This window comes from Tympanuchus pallidicinctus, unplaced genomic scaffold (genome assembly GCF_026119805.1).
Source record: "Tympanuchus pallidicinctus isolate F22 unplaced genomic scaffold, pur_lepc_1.0 scaffold2, whole genome shotgun sequence".
Lineage (NCBI taxonomy): Eukaryota > Metazoa > Chordata > Aves > Galliformes > Phasianidae > Tympanuchus > Tympanuchus pallidicinctus.
The window spans coordinates 50,814,408-50,836,767 of record NW_026294721.1 but is presented as its reverse complement, the minus strand read 5'-3'; the positions used below and the strand labels follow the sequence as shown (position 1 = coordinate 50,836,767).

The following is a 22,360-nucleotide window of genomic DNA, read 5'->3' as shown; positions in this document are numbered from 1 at the left end:
GGTTTTGCTGTAGCTCAGAGGCAGAGGAGGAATCTGGATACAGCTGACACAAATCCCAGAAAACGTTTGTCTGTTTGCCTTACACGCTAATTAGTGCCGACGTGGTCAAAAGTGCTCTGAACTTTTATTTATTTATTTTTCTCCTTTCTCGAGCATCTATCACCATGACAGCAACGCGCTCCAACCGCAGGAAATTAAAACACCCGACACAAGCAGCTAATCAAATGCAGAAGCAAACAGAAGAATTTTGCACAGAGCTCTCAGTGTCATTCCGATCCCACTTTGACGGGCAGCAGAGTTTCTGCGGGGAAAAAGAAATGTTTTGTTTGCTTCAAATTCCCTTTTCCCTTGGAAGCGTAAACGTGAAATTACTTTCTCCTCCTCCATTGGGATGTCTTATTTATTTTCCTGCTGGTGGCTGTTAAAGGAGACGCGGTTCAATTATGCCCTGGGTTGAATTAATGGCTCGCACAGCTCAGTGAGTGTGTTCTGGTGTGAACTTACCCATGTGAAGGGGATGGTGGGGCTTTCGTGGGGCAAGGGAAAGCCCTGCAGGAGGAGAGCTCCCTGCAGCCCTCTTGAATCTGTGACATATGTTTGGTTGTAGGATCCAGAGTAGACTTCACATCTGAGCTAAGTGAAGCTTTTTATTTTCTGACATGCAGAGTATGTCCATCTCAGTCTGGACCCTATTAGAAACTTCAGTTAGAAGTCTGCTAACTTCTCTTGAATGCTGTCACTCAATCACTATCTTATACTGGAGTCTTCAGATGCCTTATTTAGAGGAGCAATGGAGTTTTACCACAAATAACTTTTGGTTGATTCCCCTTGCACCTACATTTGTTCTTGTTTGTATTCTTCTTTGTTGACAGTTCAAGCACATAAGTACCCCCCCAAGGAGCATCCTGAAGGACTTGTTTCCTCTTTGTCTTTCCTTAGCATTGAAAACTGGACTGCATTATTTTTTACAAGCCCTGATAAAATATTAGCCATGTGAGTAATGGATCACGCACAGCTCGAGGTCTTCCCTGCGCCTAGAGAATCTCTGCGGGTGGGTGGACTTTCTCTGCTTTGCTCCTGCAGGCTAGGTCTGGCTTCCATACAGCCTCATCTCATACAGCTCATCTCTCAAATCCATGTAGCACCATGAGCACCCTTAACACTTCTCGGAATGATGACATTGCTTCTACTTCAGGTTGAAAACTTTGGTGTGCTCTTGAGCAGCTGCTGTGTGCTGCTTTCCCAAGGACTAGAACAAGCCAAGGTGCAAAGCGGTGCTGTACTCAGTGTCTGCCCTTCCGCTCAGATACAGGAGAAAGCAATCCAGCAGTGGTCATTTTTCATCAGTAATGAATGAATTTGTCTCTTTTTTAGTTCTCCCTCCAGCTTTTTGAGTTATGTAGCTGATACTACCAAAAAGCACTCGCTTTACTGTGGGGCCATTGTAAACAAGCAATGTATTTGTTGCCATAAGGGCACAGCAAGGTTAAATACTAAATACCACTAGATGAGATTTTGCAGACATTTTGGTTATGCAGAGCCATGAAAGCGCCTGAGGCTGTCATCAGATCCATCTGGAATCCATAATCAGGATAAGTGAGATGATTGTCTTTGCTTTTCATAATTTGAGGAGTGACTCCCAACTATTTCCCATAATGTCCTGGTGAAACTTCCATTTTGTGGATGCAGCTAGGCAGCCTCTGCTTGCTTTGATTTTATTTCATGGCATTTTTCTCTTGTCTTTGCTTTATGTTTATAGTTGCCAGCATAGTGGCTGCTATTTTTAAGGATTTTTTTTCCCTTGCGTGCTTGCTTTAAAATGATTTGTTAGTATACAGTATGATGTATTTTAAATGGCTAAAGAGCACACCGGGTGTAGATTCAATATAAATTGATTTGAGACTGCAGCAACCACAGTACCTTCATCTACTCAAACCAGAAGAGGTCATAGTTTCTAAAGTAGTGAGTGTGAGCACCTGAGAAATACTCACTATTGGTCAAGTTTAGACAACAGCCTGTAGAAGTTATTCTCTGGCCTGTAGCTATTTACAGTTTTCTGCTCTTGGAAATAAATTCCACTCAATTGAGGAGAATAACTTTGTGAACCCTGGAGAGGATGTTGCATTGGGAACCTGTGTAAGCATAATCATACAGCACTTGTTAAAACAGGAGAACCCCAAAAAGGCTTCAGCTGCACAAGGGGTGGGAGGAGCTCACAAGTGCTGCTAAGGGCAATGGGCTCTAAATTTCAGCTCTGTTCTCCAGTCCACAGGGGCAATTCTTCTTAACCCGATCCCAAAGTCTACTGCAAACTGTTGTATTTCAGAGCCCTTGGGAGAGTGTTTCACAAGATGGAGATTAGAAAGCAAGAACAGCAAACTGGAAAGTGCTTCGTGGTGTCTCTTTAACAGCTTAGGATTGATTCATTTTAGTATTTGTGTCTGGGTCTTATTCACTGCTGCCTCATAGATCAATGGCATGACGGAGTCCCAGCTCGTGTTGATGCAGCATATGGGAATGGGATCCATTATCTTTAGTTCCCAGGACTATAAAATGTCCAATAAACTCAGCAGCAAGAACGCCGGATTTGTGCACCTCCACCAGCTGCTGTAGCGTTGCTGCCTATTAAGCTGTGTTTTTAGTTTCATTATTGATGGGGAATGCTGATAGCTGAGCAAATGATGTTGCTTGCAGATTTGAGGCACTTTCCCTGCTTATAAAGGTAACTCCTGCTACGGTGCCTCCTCTTGCCGGGGGAGGAGGGCTGCATGCTGCAGTGAGAAATCAATTTAAATTAGCATGGGCACAGCCAATCCGTAGTGATGTCAGCAGCTCAAGCTGGTTGCAGGAATCTGAGCAGCAAGGCTAAGCGCCTCAGTCTCCAATGCTCATCCTTGCCACAGACCCCAGGCAGGGCATCCCTGTGCACATTTGCTGTTCCAGCATCACTCTCAGTCTCTTCCCTGGCTGTTTATGTTGCAGTTTGACTTTCCCCTGCTTTTCCCACCCCTGCTGAACCTTTGGAATAAATTCCGTAATTGCTCTGAAAATGGTGCAAAACCTGAGCTTGCCTACAGAAGTTGCTGTGGTGGAGTTGTGAGCAGCTCTCAATTCCATTTCACTTGTTTCCTGCACATTGCCACCACAGGCACACTGCAGTTCCACTCCAGAATCAGCTTTTATTGCTTTCTTTACTCCTCTGGGAAACAGAGATCAAGAACAGCTATGGCAAGTTAGCCAATATCTTCAGCCTCTAGCATCATTAGTGTAGGTAAGCATTGTAATGGAAGCCAGCTCTTATTAATCCACTGAATGTTGATTCCTACAAACAATCTCCAGGTATTGTTTCAGTGCTTACGCAGTTGACTTCCTACTGAACCATCAGCATCCACTCTTGAGAAGAGAAACCCATATTCCACAGGCAGGATCATTTTCTGTTCCTGGACATCGTGGAACTGAACACGGACGCCCAGCTTCTAGTATCAATGTTGGTATGAATACAAAGGAAAACTGTCCCTCTCCTGTGCTAAGGTCTGTGCAGGTGGTGATTAAAGTAGCTGTCACCGTGCTTGTAGCTCAGCTGCTCTTGGCTGGACGCCTGCTGTTACTGCCTGCTGCCCATGAGTGCCTTCCTCGGGCATCTGCACCTCTTGGTGCCTGCCATCAACAGCTGCAGCTCTGGCAAAGTCTGATAAACACCAGTGCGTTTCTGCCAACTTTTCTCCAAGGAGCAGAAAGGAAGACGTTCATGTCTAGTAGAAGTTTACTTTCAAGAGTATGGATCAGAGATTTTGTACAAACTACTCTCTTAAATTATTGAAAATCTGCTGTAATTACTGAGTATTTCAAAATATTCTGGGGAAGAACTTCTGGGCCCATCTGTTTTTCCCTGCCCTTCACTGCCACATGTCCGCTCAGCTATTAGGAGTGCTAAAGGATGGCTTTCATGAAAACGAGGGCAATGACGTGTTTGACAAAATGTGACTTCTGTGATCCAGAGGCAGAGGATTCATTACTTCCATCTATAGTTTTTTTGCAGCTTTTCCCCCATCTTCTTAAAAATGTATTCCTACCACCTCGGATTTGTCTGTCTCGAGCTCCCAGCTAATGGTTTTTGTTATCTACCACATTAAAGAGCTTCACAGTTCCCTCTGTTTCCTTTCTGTGAAGGTAATGGTACATTGTAATCAAGCCACCTCTCGGTCGTCTTTTTGATAAGCTAAACAGATTGTGCTCTTTATGTTTCTCACTCTAAAGCACTTTCTTCAGCTCTTAAATCATTTTCGTGGCACTTGCTGCAGCTTTTTTCTGTGCAGTCACCAATTTTGTTACACCCTTATTAAAAAAGATGAACCTGGAGCTGAGCGCATTGTCAGGAACTGGCCTCATCTAGACTGCAGGCAGCCTAAAAAGCCTGTGCTTGAATCTACCTGCATCCCCTTCCTTGTATACAGGGATTATTTCACCTCTTTAGCATGGCTCCCCCCTGGCAACCTCAGTTCAGATGCTTGTCCCTGTGCAGTTAGTGCACGGCTTGTCCTGCTTCCCTCAGCCTTTACACCTGTTGATATTTAGAGGCAGTGTTTTGGGGCAAGCTTATTTTCCCCATCCATGAATGTTCCATTAGGCAATGAAATGGGAGAAAAGGAAGCCCTTGACTCATTTAGCATGGTTGGTACTCCCAACCCCGTCCCTGTGACAGCCCTTTTTGACCTGCCCTATCAGCACATTAGTGAAGTTATTTCAAGGTAGTCCCAGATGGAAAATGCCTTCGCTGTCCCACTCAGTCCTAGAAATATCTCTGTTTGAGTCCCAGTCAGAAATATCTCATGAAATCAGTTCTTCATCCATCTAATGCAATATTTACTGATGTTGCAGAGTGCTCATTTCTTAATCACCGTGCTGCAGGGCACCAAGCGCTGCACCTGGCAGTGGGAGGAGGTGAGCCATCGCACCAGATCCATCCTCAGACAGAGAAGTATTTTTTGAGACAGGGCTTCTATTCACAATAATGCTGACTGACATTAATTATCACTTAGAAACCCCTGTCAGCACTTCCATTTGGCATAGGAATGGTGCCAGGAGGCAGCTCCAGCAGTAGGAATTAACGCCCAGGTCCCCAGCGGCTGCTGCGGTGTTGTCCGCGACCGCACATTGGTGGCAGCAGCGCACGGTGTTGCCCTCCCCTTTCCAACCCCTGTCCTTCCAATCAGGTTTGCAGACTCAAACCCTTGCTTCATGAGCACGCAGGGTGATTTATAATGGGCTTCAAGTGGGAGACGCTGGGATGGCAGTTGCGGCGCTCCCTGCAGCTGGCCAAGCTCCCTCCCCACGCGGCGATCTGTGTGGCCGCACAGGAGGCACTTGCCCATTAAAATGCTGTCAGAGATCGTCTTTCCGACTTAAATCAAGGCTGTCGCTTTGGTAGGCGAGGGTTTTCGAGGTGTTTGTCTCTTCATTCGTTGGTTGTTTTTGTTTTTGTTTTTTTATCCTGTCCTTTCCGTGTTGTTATTGCTTCCATTCCTTAAAGCACCGCAAATTGCAAGCCTGTGGCTTGCCGTGAAGGCATGCTGGTAAATGATTTATAGAGGGTCCTACAAATCATGTTGCACTGAGCGCAACCCCTTCCCCCACAGCAACAGCCATCATTTCAGTGCCGCTCAGCCTTCAAGGGAGCTAAGCTGTCCTTTCCCTGCTGAGATTTAGGAAGCCAAACAGCACAATGCAGCTAAAAGTGAGAGTAAACATGCCACAGTAACAGCCTGGCATTTAAGTTTCAGCAGGGCTTAAGGTGGCCTTGCTTATCAGTGGAATTGTGTTATGACACCAGCTGGCGTCCATATACAGTTTTGATGCTTTTACAGGCACAAAATAAAAGCCCAATATGTGAATAGGACTTTGCAGGCTTTTACAGAAAGAGCTTTCTTCTGGGGGCTACACATGCAGGCACTGCTCGAGTTGCCCCTGTGCTCAGAAAAGCCTGGGTGAGGGCGAAAAGCTGCACGTGGCCCAAAGTGCCCCTTGTTCCCCACTATGGGGACAAAGGCATGGCACAGCCTTGACTTGTTTGTATACAGGCATACTTCCCTGAAAGCCATTTCTCTAAAGTCTTTGTAGTTTTGTTTTTTGTTTTTTGTTTTTTGTTTTTAATCTCAAGCTCCTTTTCCTGCTTTACATCATGCTTTCCATTTTAGAGATGTCAGATGATCTGTGATAGAGTGACAGGATGTGCAGGAGCAGTGAGGAGACGAGGTCCATTTTAATGAGACTAACTCTACTGGGTAGTGCAGACCGTGCCTCGACAAGCCCTTGGATCTTGTTTCCTTTTGCAAAGCATCTTAATGGCATAAAAGGATTTTTGCACAAATAAGGAAAGGCAATTCCCCAAATAGATTTCTTTCAGTGGCCATTGAAATGGAAAGCTGCCACCGAGAATTGCATGATCCTCTCTAAGAGGTAAGCACAATCAGAAATCAGTATTGCTTGGCTCCCAAAAATGGACTGAAATACTTTGGAGTTAGCAGCGTGTTTGCTGGAGGCTCACCATTCACCCAGCAGGTCCTGCCTGCTGGCACTGAGGTGTAATGACACATAATATGGTCTGACCCAGCATTGCTTACCTATGACCCATTCCTGCAGGCAGCCTGGATGCAAAGCAGGAAGAGTGGGGACTTACAGCGAGGTGCAAGGGAAATATGAGAAGGCCTCACGCTGTTCTCCTGCCTTTTGTTATTTTGTCAGCTGATCTTCCAGGCTGTTATTAGAATTTCAGGCAGGCTGGGGTCATGCTTCACACTGACTACCAGCATCAGGTAAATACAAATGGACAACTAGTCCTGGTCAAAGTTGCAAGGAAGGGTTTCTATCAATGGTATATTTTTAACCTAGACACCGCTAGTTTAATATGTTCTGCAACATCTACAGAGAATCACTTTTATGGGATCTATTTTTTAAATCTTGCTTTCCAGGGAAGTACTTTTTTTTATCTGGTATTCTTTCCTAAGCTACTATTGGATTCCAGCACATGAATTCTAAGATTTTCTGGGCAATGTTGCAAAAAAGTGAGTAGATGAACAGAAGATGTAAAATACTCCCAGCTGCCTAGGCCATCCACTCTGCCTGTTCTCTACTGAAATGCGCATTTGGGAATGGTCTGTTCAGGTCTGCAGGAAATCTTATTTAGTTATTTTTTAGTATTAAATATATATATATATTCTGATCTTAACTTGCATTTCTGACTACAAATGACTCCTGTATTTTTTTCAGGTAGGTCCAGAATATCACCCCAACTGTGATCTATTCCGGAGCTTTCTCTCTGTACATAAAAGTCAGATTTATATAAATAGATGCAGGAAATCCCATATAGCCAGTGATGAGAGGATGTTAACCAATTTTTAAAGGCCCGATCAGAACAACTACAGAGAAGAGGTCAATACTAACTGTTATTCCAAGTGTTAATCTTAACTCCAATAATACTAAATACTAAAACGGGTTCCCAGATAAGAATTGCAAATCTCGCATTTGAGAAGAAAGGAAGTGTGATCCTAGAAAACAGATGCAGAGCCCTCCAGATCTCTGCAAGCATCCAGTCTTTACGCGTTTGATCGATAGCTTTAGCAGTGGGACAGATGTGTGATGTATTCACTTTCAGATCTTTCTAGGGAAGGAAACAAAACAGCATTAAAATCTCCCGCCGCTCATCAGTGAGTAGATGGCATTCTCCACGGGAGGAGCAGGAAGCCTGCCTTGTGGACAGCCATACCTACAGGTACCTTTTTAGATTATGGGAAAGGCAGGAAGGTGACAAAGCTCTGCTTTCCATTCACTGGGACAACTGGCAAGGCAAATGAACAGGGCAGGTGGGCATGCACCCAGAAACTGAGGAGTGCTGGGGGAACATCAATATTAGATGATACCTGAGTTGATGAAGCTGTGATGGGCAGACCTGGCTCTCTCTCTTCTGACAGCTAGCATAGATAGCTTTTTCTGTTCTCTGTTGCACCTTTAGGGATCCCAACCATCACTAGCAGCAGCTTGGGGGCAAAAAAGCCCAGGGCCTTTGGGTACCACAGATCTCATCAACAGATCTTCAAACAGCAGGGAAATGCCAGAGGCCATATGACTTACAGTCAGTGGCAATTACTGTCCAGTGCCATGAAAATTGCTTGAAGAACAAGTTAGCAGCATCATAGCAACCGCCTGCTTATGGGTTCTTTGTGTCCCTCTCAGAGCCAACCAAAGCAGCCCCCAGGCTTCCATACAACATGATATGGAGGAAATTTCGGCGAAGCATCAAAAAAAGCCTGCCTGCATAGTGCACCTGGCACATCTTTGAAGCCCTGAAAGGAAGTCTCTGTGTTCTGGTATCACTTGAGCCTGCACAAAGGAGATGAAAAGGAGGAATAAAACATCTGAACAGCCCTATCTGGCCTGAGCTGCACACATGCATTACAGCAAAGATGGATTTCTTCTGGATCCTCCTGTGTATCCTCCTCCTTGGGGATGGCAGCGAGCATTTCAACACTCCAATTACCGGATGTTCATGTTAAACAGAGAAGAGGGACAGCCAGTTGGTGACAAACATTTAGAATATGGCATCAGAAGATCTGCACAACCTGCAGAAGGACCAACTGCAGTGATCATCACAGCCCCGCTCCCCACAAGTCTTTGCCATACATCAGCTCCTAGCAGGCAGCCTCACCAGGGCTTAAATCCCCCCAGCTGCTGCAAAATGGGACCAGAGGCCCCAGCTTAGCTGCATCTCAGCCCCGAGTCCTGTGGCATGGGGCTGCACCAGGAGCACTGCTCATGCTGACCTTTGGAGTCTGCTTGAAAGCATCTGATGCTCATGGCTGAGAGACGGCACAGTCCTTTCCAACTTCCTGGAGTTTTTGCCTTTGTTTTCTTCCCCACTCAAATGGAAATGAAAATGCAGGCTAAGAAAAATGGCATTAATAATACAAACTGGGGGCCCTTGGGAGAAAATTTCAGTTTTGGAAAGTCGCTACACTACGTGGATGTGTCTTGCTATCAGAAGTTTACCTGGATTTTTTTGACTCTTCATGCATGCATGTATTTCTCTGCTGCCATGCATGGTCCTTTCTCCTTATTTAATTAGGGTACAATCATAAGCGTATTCTTAAATTAGAAGAAATATATAAAGATTCATCCATTCAGCAGGCATTTTTTCTGGGAAAATACATGTTCTCCTTCAGGTATTGGCTTTCTTCAGTTTTGTTTCTCTGTTTTTAATTTAAAGGAACTTCTCTTATGTTTTATTCACTTGTTTTCATTAGGTAAAAGAATGCCGTGGCATGAAAACCTGTCCTGAATGCACCGCCTGCTTGACAGATATATACAAAGACTTGAAACCTGAGAGGAAAAGCGGATGGTTGCAAGCAAAAAAAAAAAAAAATCTAAACAAAAGAATGGAATTAAAGCCAGCACCGGGGCACGTATTAATACCATGCGGCTGTCATTGCCCGCACTGATTCCTAGGAGCGATGCAGAGCATTGTGCTCAGCAGGATAAGACTGACAGACCTCGAATATGAACCCCCACTGCCTTCTAAAGAGGTAGGGCCGTCCTTCTTATCTCCGGATTGATCCTGACCAGTTTACTGCGAGAAGCTGCTGCTTGAATTTCAGATGTTGAGTGCTGGTATCTGCAATTGACCATGCACGGTAAATCACATGCTAATGTTGCTCTGTCTTGACTGGATGAGAATAAACATCATAATCAGGAAAAGGCCTTGGAGGAGCCACAGCAGCTTTAAATCTCTCAGGGAGCAGCGGCAGTTTTGGGAGAGGCGGCTGATAAAGCGGATTAGGGAGTTTTAGAAAATTTAAAACCCGCTCCTTTCTGGGCCACACAGGCTCTGCCCAGGGTGTCATCGCTGGGAAAATTAGGCTGCTGGGAAATTTATTGCCAGGGCGCTTCATTTCCATTTCAATTTCTCCTGTTCCAGTTCCACATGTGTGCCCAGTCCAGGGCTGCGATCAGATCCTGCTCTCCTGCCTTAACCAGCACCAGCCCCAGGCATTGCCCATGCTCTCTTCAGGGTGCTAAAGGCAACTGCAGGCTGGTCTTCCAGCCACTCGAGGAAAGGAAGGGAAGCCAGCAGGCCTTACAAGGGCTCTTTTTGTCATATTCTCATCCTTACAGGATTTCCCATGGCCAGTAAGTTTTGCTCAGGAGCTCATCCCAGAAGAGGCAGGCACAAGGCAAGGACCCAGCATCCTGTGGCAGGCACCAGTGAGGCACTGCTGGGCTCTGCAGCTCCATTTTCCCCCCAGCCCAGGTGATATTAAGCTGCTCCCAGTGGGGCTGGAAAGTCTGAAGATGTGTGAGGAATGGAAGAATGGCAAACATGAGATTGCTGGTGATAAAGCAATTCTGGTAAACGTTTGGATGAATTTTTTTCAGAAGATCCACTTCCCTGTCACCCCTGCCTCTCTGTGCTCTGCTGATGTTACCCTCCGTAACAAAGAGGTCACCAGAAGGAAGATGTGCAGGAAGGAGGACTGCTAGGTGGATATTCCTAAACATCCAGCACACCGCCAACATGCTGCATTAGTTCTGGGCCTGAGCAGAGTTAGACAAAATAGCTTGAAAAATGGAATGTATTTCTTTGTGGAGGAGTCTCAGACCTAGCACGGATGTCATGAATAGCTGAAATTATGTCTGAATTTGAGAAGAAAAAAACCAACTTCCTCTGAGGTGTGTCTTGCAACTGCAAATGAGGTATAACTTGAATAATCTTATCAACTATGATGAGCTGCTATTAGCATTTGAGTTACATTTCCCTCGAAAAGTCAGGAGGGGCTGCGGCCCCAGATTAGGGATCCCTCCTGACATGTAAATAGGTAGCACATATGGAAATGGAGTTGTCCCAAGTGTCACCACCTCGAGGTGAATGATAGCTAGAGGTGGAAGAGTGGAGAATAAATGTTACTGCAAGAAAAGCTGCTGAATTTCCTTTTGAGAGACTGATAATCCCGCAGGCTTCTACAGAAGCAGCTTTTGATTATCATTGCTGATGATATTAGAAGACATCTCTGGAGTCTGTCCTTTAAAAAATGTTTCCCTGGTGCTACTTGAAAACATATGGGTTGGGAACTGAAGTGAAAAACTGATGTTTTGCTAACTCTCTTGGCACGATGGAGGCTTAAAAATGATGTGCCTGATACCAGAGATGCATTTTTAACAATAAATGAAAGCAGACTGGATAAAAATTCAAAATACTAAATGCAGATGAAAGAGAGGCTGGTTAAAGGACCGGATGAGAAAAGGTGGATCAGTTCAGCTGGGCTGAACAGCAGAGCTATTTGAGTTGCTTCGACACACTGAAGGTGCAGACACACACCTGCAACTTACAGAGGGAGCTGAGTAATCCAGGTCTAACAGTGCATGTCCAAATGCACCACTTTCCCAAGGGCTTCATCAGGTAACAAGATGGAGAAGCTCAGGCTGCTGCTCGTATGGTAACAGCTTGGATGGGGAAGGAACAGAAAGATGGAGCCAGGCTTCTTCAGTCTAGAATCTAATCCATGCCAGACAGTGGTCTGTAGATGGCTGCGGTATCTAACACAGGCACAGCACCTGGAGGGAAGTTCATGCCCCCCAATGGCTCTTATCCATAAAACTAAACCTATTTCCAGACAACATATGTTAATCCTCAGAAGATGTTGTGTACTGGAATAAGTGTGTCTTATACTGGAGCTGGATGAGGTTAGTTTTGCTGATTCAGTAGAATCACAGAATCATTAAGGTTGGAAGAGACCTCCAAGATCATCCAGTACAACTGCCCACCTGCCACCACTATTCCCCCATTAAACCATGTCCCTAAATACCACATGTACATGTTTCCTGAGCACCTCCAGGGACTGTAACTTCACCACCTCCCCAGGCAACCTGTTCCAGCACCTGACCACTTTTTTGGAGAAGAAATTTTTCCTAACCTGAAAAGGTTGGATAGGTTATAAAGACCAACCAACCAAACACAAAAAAACATTATGCTGATGCCACTATAATGTCTTCACTGTGAAAAATGCTGGCCATCAACAAGGGAAAAGCTAGATAGGCTTCATCCCATCAGCTCCACCAACTGTTAGAAAATGAATCTGTTGAAGTTGCTGCAGAAAAACTTCTGAAAAGAAGATACTTTGGAAAAGTGCTGAATCTGCAGAATCATTGCATCTCTTGGCTGGTCATGCATTTTCTGAGCCTCTGCCAATAATTGCAGTTTCTGAAAACTTCTGAAAGCAAACAAGCATTCCCTTCCACGGCTTTCTGTTCCACCACTTTGCCTCTTTTGGGTCCATTAGTCAGTACATGCATACCCCCACAGTCAGGTGACCAGCAGATTGGTGCTACAAAACTGCTTTGCCTTCCAGAATGTCAGGTGATGAAATTTAGGAGGCTTGGGTGTATTCATAAGATCAAATAGCCAACTGCTGACGAGGTAGGTATCCTGTGCCAGCATGGGAAGACTCACCACCTACTTAATTTCTGTAACCAGGTCTGATATTTCCCCAGGAAATGTTTAATAAAGATGCCAAAACATTTTATTATACCTGAATGCCCCTTAATAAAGATGCATTTTTGGTATATGATGGTTACAGTGCCTGCTGAAGCTATAAAGTTCTGTGGCATCGTGAAGAAATGGTAGATCCTAAAGACAGCTTTTGCTCTTAGCCACAACTAATTAGCAGTATCTATTTCTGAGTTTTCCCCCGCCCTGTTTTAACAATCTCTAACTAGGAGCTTAACCTCTGTTCCAAAAACTGACGTGGGTAAAATGCACTTAACATTGCTCACAATTCTTACAACAGACAGAACAGGTTTTGCATTTGGCTACACAGAGAAGTTCTATTTCAGTGATTTTAGGTGGTAGGATTTCTCCAGTTGTGACTCAAGCCATGACTTCCCATTAAAAGAAGCCTTTATGCTTCTTCGTCCAGGAGGCAGGTCACGTTCTAAGACAATTCAAACTATTTTATTCTAGCCTATGTCTAAATTGAATGATAAAAACTGTTATCCTTTATGACCAGCAACCAATTAACTGACCTGGTGATAGGGAATTAAGTCAATCTTCTTCCTTTGAAACGACAGCTGAAATAGCAGCGGTACAGTTCTTAGTCTCCTGTTTGAGAGCAGGAGAGGAGGAAGGATTGGAACAGGATGACCGACAGACAGAAATCTTGCCCTTGTTGCAACACCAAAATGCTTCCCATTAACTTCTGGATGCTGAGATCTCCCCGTCATGTCACGCTTTCTAGGAAGCCTTCATAAAATCAGGTGAGCAAAGCATCATGCTTCTGCTGTGATTTACAATATTCCACAAACTGTTCATCTAATAAAGCTCTTTGAGTATATTGTACCGCCTTTCACTTTCTTTTCCTGTCATCCCTCAGGATAAATGACAGTGGAGAGTGAGGAGTGCTCCCCAGCCCAATGAAGGTGTGTGCCAGTGAACTTGTAATATATACATGGTCTGGTGGGAACAGATTAGGGGCATTCGGGTATAAAACGAGAAGCATATGAAGTGTCAAGGCTGTGGCAAATTCATCGGCATGGCAGACTGCAGCATCTCCATGAAAGATGGGAGATACAGCCTCAGAGCCAAGTGCCAGCTTGGCTACTGAGAAAGTTTTGCCTTTCGTACTGCTACAGATAACTTTGTTATAGGAACTTAATTTAATTGACATACAGTTGTTTTCATTCCAGGATAATACCATCCAAGGTTACACAACTCAAGACAAAAACCACACATTTACATGGAAATAAGTAAGTCTGTATGAGGCATTATATTGGCATAATTATTCTTGTTTAAAATCGTGCCTCATCTATTATGTTTCTTCCAGAGCATCCGATCTTTAGGTGTCTGTTGATTATGCAGCACTATGTGATAAGATCATTGTAGACAAGCATCAATGTGCGTTTACGTATTCTATAAAATCACAGACAGAAATCACCTCAACACACATGATTTCAATAAAGCATCTGAAAGCTAGTAAGATAGCAAGAAATAGACAAAAATATGCATCCATTTTGGTACCATTTGCCAGTCAGTGTAAACTATTTGCCAACAGAAATCTGACTTGAAAGGAGGAAAGATTGTTTTCCCTCCTTATCCCCCAACTGCCACAGCCATCACTGGACTCCCATTGAAAACAAAAAAGTTGTTTACAGCTGTCCTTCCTTACCCAGCAGAGGTCGTTTGGCACAAAGTTTCTATTAATTGATAGAATGAATTAATTTCCATGGATGGCAAAAGATAGAAACAAAAGCAAAAGAGCAAGACAGTCTCATGCAGATGAGGTTTCTATAGCAGCTGAACACTCCCCACTTTCATGGCACTGCTGTGCAAGTTCCCGATTGGGGCCTGTCGTTCTTCTTGATGATGGTGGCATTATTAATTGCCCACAGGGATGGATTTCAGAATGTCAGAAGAATTAGGGCTGTAGTGTCAGAAAACAGGAATGTAAGCCATGCTAGCGAATGGACAGTTTTTTGAATGCATTTATATATTTAAAATCTTTTTAAGGGATTGCATTGCAGGCTTCAAGTGCCCTAGCAAATCATTAGTGATAACAGGAAACCCAAGCAGAATTATAGCAGCTATTTCACCGCAAACTTGGCCATCCAGCCCTGTAAAGAGAGTCCTTTCCACCTCTGAGTCATAAAAAATAAATATGTCACCTTCCCACCAATCCAGTGGGAAAGAGCGTGATCAGAGATGAAAAATGGAAGTGACCCATATTGGTGATATTTTTGGCTTGATATAGACTTAACAAAAAAATGGACAAATTCATAAAAGAAAGTTTCTTTAAGGGCTGTTCTCTCAGGAAGTTGGTGAGCTCCAAATTGTTGCAGGTTGGGAAAGTCCGTGGGGGGACCATCCTTACGCGCTCGTTCTGTTGCTCTGTCTGGGTACCCACTGTTGGCTGCTGTCAGCAGCTTCTGGACTCATGTTCCAGACAGTGACTTCAGAGGCAGATCCTAATTACAGATCTATTTTTAGATGCTCTAATTTTGGCAGGAAGCCAAAAGTTGTAATAAAACAGCTTTGGTATTATCTGTCATCTCCAGACATGGAAAAGAGCCATGAATTCAGCATGGGGGTAGATAATGTAGATATATTAGAATGCATTATTATCTACAGGGTTGCCTATTGCCAGTTTCATTTTTATTGCATGGCAAAGGTCAGCACCTTTCGGTAGCTCAGAGATCCCAAAGGATGACAAATTACCAAGAATTCCTCTATTCAGCATATATATGAAGCCATCATAAAAGAATATCAGCATGGTGCTAGCAGTCTCTGATCTACATTATATGCTTCTTTTGGCAACGAAGATGTGTCTGCCATTGACGGTGGGCAGATAGTGAGGGATGAAATTTAATACAGACAAAATGAAAGTACGGTGGCACCTTACTTGTTCTTCAGCTGAAATGTAGCTCAGGTTAACAAGATTCACAAGTCTCTGATTCCAACTGGAAAATGAGCTGCGTTTGGTTTTGGGAAATTGCAAGAACATTTTTGTTTCAGAATGTCTTACTATTATTCCTACAAAAACAGGTCCACTTGGACCTTTTTTTTTTTTCCAATTAAAACCAGGAAGAAAATGGAATGAATGTGCATTAAATATGGAAAAAAATGGAATGTTTGGAGTAAATGAGCTTCCACAGCTCACTTTTCCAGGCACAATGCTCTCATGGCTGCCATATGTGACATGCTTTGTTGGATCCTTCAGGACAACTCAGTCTCAGCTAGAAGAGATTGCACCGAGCAAATTAGTTGGTGATGCTTAGGTGAGTAAACTATTATGTTAATGCCCCACTGCACTGGTTTATGATTGGTGTTCAGGTGTGTTTAAACTTTCTGGGATGTGCTTGAGAAGAACCTGCTTGTTCTAGTTCTGAAAACTCTGGAGTCTGGCGTATGAGGGGAAAACAAGGAAAGTTCCAGCACATGAGACAGAGTTCACATACTGGGAGCTTTCAGGAAAGGGCCCAAAACCTGTCATTTTGCCCCTAAGGTTTTATCCTGACTAGAGTACAGTTGGATCACCTCATTATTTCATCTCAAGCTATACCTCTTTGCAACCGTTAAGCCTTTTACTACTCATAAGGCTCTGGCCTCAGTGGTAACACATTAAAGCCAGCTGCCCACATGGATCCCTCATTCTGTAAAAGAGTTTCTAAAGTTTGTCACTTTCTAACTATGTTAAAGTCTCCTTGTTGTAGGATCAGAAAAGATGGCTAGAAATGCTCGACAGACCTTCCCTTTTGCCTCTCCTGCTTCCCCTCTAATCCATTTTCCACATTGCTCTGACAGAGTCTGAGATGGTTGCACTTCAGGCCACATTGCAAGACCCATCTATTATTCTGCCTTTTGCCAAAGAGACTGATTTGAAGGGGTGTGAATTTTTGTGAGGCTTAGGAAGTGTTGAATTGACTTTTCTGTCACTTTTGCTACATTTCCCTTTCCGTGGGTTACAGCACTGATGGAAATGTCCTTATAGTCTCTGATAGGTGTATTCTAGAAATAGCATGATAAACAAATGGAAATGTTTTTAAAAATTAAGAATCTTCCACAAGTTTTAAAAATAAAGACACTATGTGTAATGGACCAAAAATAACCACAATGTTTTTATTTTGGGCAAAAGATACTCAGCGGGAAGGAAAACTATGCAGTTTAATTTGCTCCTTGGTATTAGTTCTTACAGTATTTGCCAGTAACAGCAACATTATAATTTGTAGAATTAATTAATGATCTGGCATCTGATTTTGATTCATTAATGCTTAAGCCAGCTAAGTCTCAATTATCCTCTGGACTATTTATTCCTTAACAAGCTTTTAGCTAATGTGATTTTGAAAATATGAAAATAGGTCTTAGCTTGCCTTTAAGAAGTGGCAATATTTTAACGCTTCTGTAAAATAAAGAACCTTCTTTTTTTTTTTTTTTTCATGCTACTATAGTTACATTCAAAATTAGACTCGGGGATTTTCAATGTATGCACTAAATATATATTATATTTATATGTACCTGGAACCTGACTTCAATTTAGACTTGATTAAAAAATGTACTGAATTGGAAACTGTGTAATAAAGGATGCCTAAATCATACTGACCTAGAATAGCTCACTCCATCAGACAGTTAGCAAATAAGTGCACAAGCAAGCAGATGATACGAGAATTCAAAATTAATTTTATTCTCAGAGGATGCATAGACTAGCAGATAGCATCTGATTCTATCTGCAGAGGTGTAAATCCAGAGTAACGCCTTGGCTGAGGTCTCGTTACCCTGAATTTGATTGCTTATCCTGCAAATGATCAGAATTGGGCTCTTGAGTGCCCAAGGCTAGGTTAAAGCAGCTGAAACAGCCAGTGTTACTTCACAACATTTTTGTGATGCAACTGGAAGCCTCTACCAATTTCTACGTATTAGTTACTTGTAACAAATCCATTTACCAAAGTAATTTTAACACTCTTGAAATTTTCTCCAAATGACTGGTATTTCTGAAAGTTCAATCACCACATCCCTTTAGGAAAATCTCCCCGATGGAGTTATCTCTTGTGCTGCAAATGTATTATGATACATTCAGAGACTATGGCCATTGATTTGGGATTGGATTGTCAGGCACCGGTTTAAGAACTCATTTGACCTCGTTTGGGAAAGTTGCTTCTACTGCTGGGCTCTGACATGATGTCTGTGCTTGCCATCATTGTACGCTGTCCCCACTCACATCAAAACAGAAATGCATCATTACGGAGATGAGTAAACAAATGAATCATAGATGTTTTATTCCAAATAAACCAGCTCAGTTCATCGTTTCAGTCGCTGAGATTTGTTCTGAAGGTATCTTCTGAACCTTTCAGACATTACAGAGATGGTAGAAAATACAAAACTAAGCTCTTAGTGTTACAGAACTTGAAATAACTCATCTGCTCCTGAAACCATTTTCCTAAGAAGACGTCTGATGACCTCTGACCACCGGAATTTGTGTGTAACACCATTGGCGTCTATGCAGTTCACTCTCACTTCACAATGCTGAGACACCAGATAGAGCTTTCCCCACCCCTCTCACCAAGAAATCCGAGACAAACATCTGAACGTATCTTCCTTCCCCCTTTTAGATCATTAAATTCAGCTCCTATCAGCCAAAGATGTGAGGTCAGTCTGTGACTATACAGAGAGAGCTGAGAGAGCTGTAATGCGGACTCCCCTTTCGCCTGAGGAGCTGTTAGCTCAGCCAGGTCCCAAATGGCTGCCCTGGATCTACAAAGTGGGGGCACAGCTCACATTCCTAGCTGTCTGTAGTTTTAAAAATCAGCTCCCTCTTACCAAGTTTAATACTCTGGCCCACAGAATCCATTCTGTGCTGCTTCGTGGACAGCCCTAAACCCTGCATACATGGTTGGTGCAGAACTGGGAGGTCACAAAACCAGCTACCAGAAACATACCTGAGGCAACAAAGAAATGAATTCACGTCCGGCTACTGAGGGAAAAGTGCCAGTTATTTGTGTAGTTATGGTAAGAGTACTTTCAGACTAAGCGGTAGGTTGAGGTGGTTAAGCTCGGGTTCTATGGCTAGGGCTGGAGGCACCATTCTTCTCAATTCCTTTGAGAAAAGGTTTGGGTTGAGAAACAAGAGCAGCCCTGCTCGCTTTTAATCATCTGAATGTGGAGGAAGGGGAGAAGGTGGAGGCTTGGTAAGAAAAATATGCAAAGCTTAAAAAGTTCCAGCTGCTGTTCTCTAATGGAGGCTTGGTTCCTCGTGAACAGTGGAATAGTTAGGCCACCTGGTGGTAAATGGCAAGCCAACAACCTTTGCAATTTCTGAGGCACAATAAATACACTGAGGAGCAGAGAGCACAGGGAAATGTCATAGGCTGGTGTGCAGCCACTGCTGGGAGATGGCTGCCAGCTGTGACCTCCCCCAGCTCAGGTGCAGTGCAGAACAGGGGGACCCTCCCTCCACCACAGCCTTCCACCCCAGCCACCTCCTGCTATGCCAGGGAGGGAGGCAAAGCAGAAAGCAATCCAAGGACATCTGAACCTAGGTAAGCTTTTTGAGGGGGTGGGGGGGGGTGCTTTAGTGGCTGAATGAGGAGCTTAGTCCCTAAATGCAGCACCAGGTTTATGCAGATAAATCAAGTGAGGCTGGTGGGGATGGTCAGTTATACTTTTAGCATTCCTATTTTAATGAAGTTCTACAATGTAGTTCTCACATCTATGTGTGTCACTTGTTTCTTCCAGTACAACTGCTGCCCAGAAGTACTGCAAAGTGTCAAATGTAAATGCAGAGTGCAGAGAAGATGTTGGTCCTACTGGCAGGGTCCTTCACAGCGCTCCCAAGTGCCAACATCTAAGAACCAAGCTGGACTGGACACCAGGGTAATGCCAAAGAGTGTTCACAGATGGGCACAGTACAGGCAAATGAATGCTAAAGAAAATCTGGTGGATGATGTGACTCTTCTTAACAAAGGAACTATTGTTTGTTTTGCCCAATTCTGCCCCCTGGAGCTTTCATCTGAGCCTTGGGAAAGCAAGCTGCCGTGTCCAGCACTGCTCCTGGCTGCTCTCTCCTTGCTGTCCCTGCCTGGTTCCCTCAGTGCATTCTCCAACACTTGAAAATTCACCCGACTTGTGACTCACATTTTAATCTTATCCAAGTCACAATGTTTATTTCACAGGATGCCCAATTAAACAGTAATTCAGCCTGCTCTGGAGTTGTTTCCTTCCCATATGGTGATTGGTATAACCTGAATAATGTAGGAAGCACAGAAGAAAAGGCAGAAAAGAACTTCAGTGATATTGGGAGAACAAGCTACAACTTCTCCCACTGAAGAAGAGTGGAAAAGAGCATGCACAGAAGTGTTAACATGGGTCATCATTTCTGATGCTCCCTGACTCCTAAGAAGAGGAGGGAAGGATTTCAGACTGGGTATCAGGAAAAACTTCTTCCTTTAAAAGAGTGGTCAGGAGAACAGGCTGCCCAGGGAGTCACAGTCCCTGGAGGCGTCCAAGAAACACACAGATGTTGTACTGAGGGACATGGTTTAGTGGACAAGCATTGGTGATAGGTGGATGGTTGCACTGGATGATCTTGGAGGTCTTTTCCAACATTGGTGATTCTATGATTCCAAGATGGTGCTACCTGGGCATGCATAACAGACTCCCCTTAAGCCTGGGGAGCAGGATCAGGAGTGAGGCTGCAATTCACACTAAATAAAAGAAAATCCATGGCCTCACTTTCCCTGTCCCACTTCTGCCCTCCACTGTAGCTACTGCAGGAATGCCTGTTCCTTGCACCTTGCATCCAAGGTGAGTGCTGGAGCTCCACACTCTGTAAGGTGAGGAGGAAGGTCCTGACTTCACTAGCTGCACGCTAAAGTCCAGGAGTCCTAAAAACTTAAAGGGGTTTTTAGCATGGCACAGACCTGCATGCTTCTTCAGGCCTTTCATGCTCACGCAGCAGGGCACTGCCATGCTACCCACATAGACTTGCTCTTTTTGCTATCTGCTCCTCCAGGGGCGATTGCAGCACTCATCTGCAGCACTCCAGGCTCACGCTGGAGGTGTGGAAATAGAGACAGTGTTCTTCCCAAAGAAATTTTCAATGTGCTTTACTGAGACTTTCTAAAAAAATATAGATTAATTGTGATAATTAAATTTCCCTCTGAGTGATTTCTTTGATAAATGGGTCTAGTTAGGACTTTCAATTAAGCACCAGGCCCTGCTGTGAAGTCAGACAGAGCTTCGTGTTTCAGGCATTTATTGCCTCATTTACACAGAGACAATATGAATTATTTCATGTTACGCTGTTTTCTTTATGTCTTTTTTTTTTTTTTTTTAACACAGGTATTAGAATTCCTATTAACCCTTCAATCAGGAGCCAATTAAAAAAAGATGGTCACCAATTTTTAATCATTTTGTGATGGTTTAATAAGCCTCCTGGAATCCCTCTTCTGTCCATACCGCAGCTCTCTGCTGCATAAACTCACTGGTTTGTTGCTGTGCAGTTTCTCACAGGCTCCCAGGTGGTGATAAAAGGATATGAAAATAACATCAAGTGGGGAAGAAAAGACATTGACCCCAAAGACTCTGTTATGACGGATGGTGGTAATATGCAACCATTTGGGGAACTTCTGTGTTTTTGCCTTGCCCAAAATTCGGAGTATATGTTCAGGACTGCCTGGAGAATTTCAGCTGCTGGGGGGCACTCCACCTTGAATGCTGTTGTGCTCTTAAAGTTATATCCGTGCACTGGAGCAGAGCTGCATGGCCATTTTGAGCATGGAATTAGTTAAGATACACAGTTTGTACCTTTTTACTATGAAACTGGGATTTTTAGCTTGTTTTTCTGGTTACTGGTATTGATGGTGTTCACCCATGTAATTGCTAAGCACTTTTTCTAGCCATGAAGAGCAAGCAGTCCAATAATTTAATAATGATAATTTAAAAAAAAACACAATCAAACAAAACTAATCCAAAAGAGGGTCTATTTTTACTACAGCATCCACATCTAGACACCAGCATTCATTGTCATTGATAACAGAGAAGAAAAAAGTCTCCTAGACTTAGGAAATGGTTTTAAATTTTTATGAGCTCTCTGTAATGCCATCCTCAGCTACTCTAGCTAAGATGAAATTGCAAGGTTTACCCACTGATGTGCTTTGAGAAATAAATCAGAAACTAATTGTCTGACATTAGAGAAGAACTTGTTTTTACCTCCTCCCACCCTACTCAACATAACTATTTCTGTTTCCTTTATACCGTGTAGTCAGTGTCAATGCATGTGATGAGAGCATATATATTTATTATTACACTTGGACTGATCTTCATTTGACCCATGAAATTGATACGCTTCCTGTGTGAGAGTTAGTCAGAGACATACTTTAATTCTTATTAAACTAAACCTTTACCAGGGGGCAGGGAGATTGCAAGGGAGTCTCTGCCATGTAAAGAAATCATGCTGTCTTTCCGTATATGAATCTAAGCACAGTCGGACCTCAGATTGTATAGAGCAAGAGATGTGAAATGAGTTATGAGTACTGAGAGTTTGAATAATTGACGGAAATTTCGATGCAATTAATAAAAAGTAAAGGATGTGAACTCGTTGCTGATAAATTAGGGTCTGTGGATTGTTATGGCATGGTAAATCCAAACGTCAGCCACCCCCCCATTTTTCTCTGCTGTAAAGCAGCAAAGCCCGTGCTTCTAATGCAGATTTGTTATGCTCTGGCATATCTAATTTCTTAAACCAGAAAGACAAAGATGACTGATGCCAAAAAGTGGGAGGGTACATTTTAAAAATCCCAATGCTATTTTAAACATGGGCTAAAATGAGAC

General features: G+C 43.5%; 1 long non-coding RNA gene across 6 annotated transcripts; it reads left to right on the top strand.

Moving 5' to 3' along the window:
* The first annotated feature begins 254 nt into the window (after positions 1 to 254).
* Positions 255 to 22,123, top strand: LOC128080647 (uncharacterized). 6 transcript variants are annotated; one of them, XR_008206833.1, is made up of 6 exons: positions 255 to 7,768; positions 8,230 to 9,575; positions 10,165 to 13,299; positions 13,416 to 13,461; positions 15,620 to 15,813; positions 19,265 to 22,123. It is a non-coding gene; the product is annotated as an uncharacterized LOC128080647 (long non-coding RNA). The 6 variants fall into 6 exon arrangements; XR_008206834.1 differs by having other exon boundaries at positions 258 to 7,768; positions 9,297 to 9,575; XR_008206832.1 differs by having other exon boundaries at positions 258 to 9,215; positions 9,297 to 9,575.
* The last annotated feature ends 237 nt before the right edge of the window (positions 22,124 to 22,360 follow it).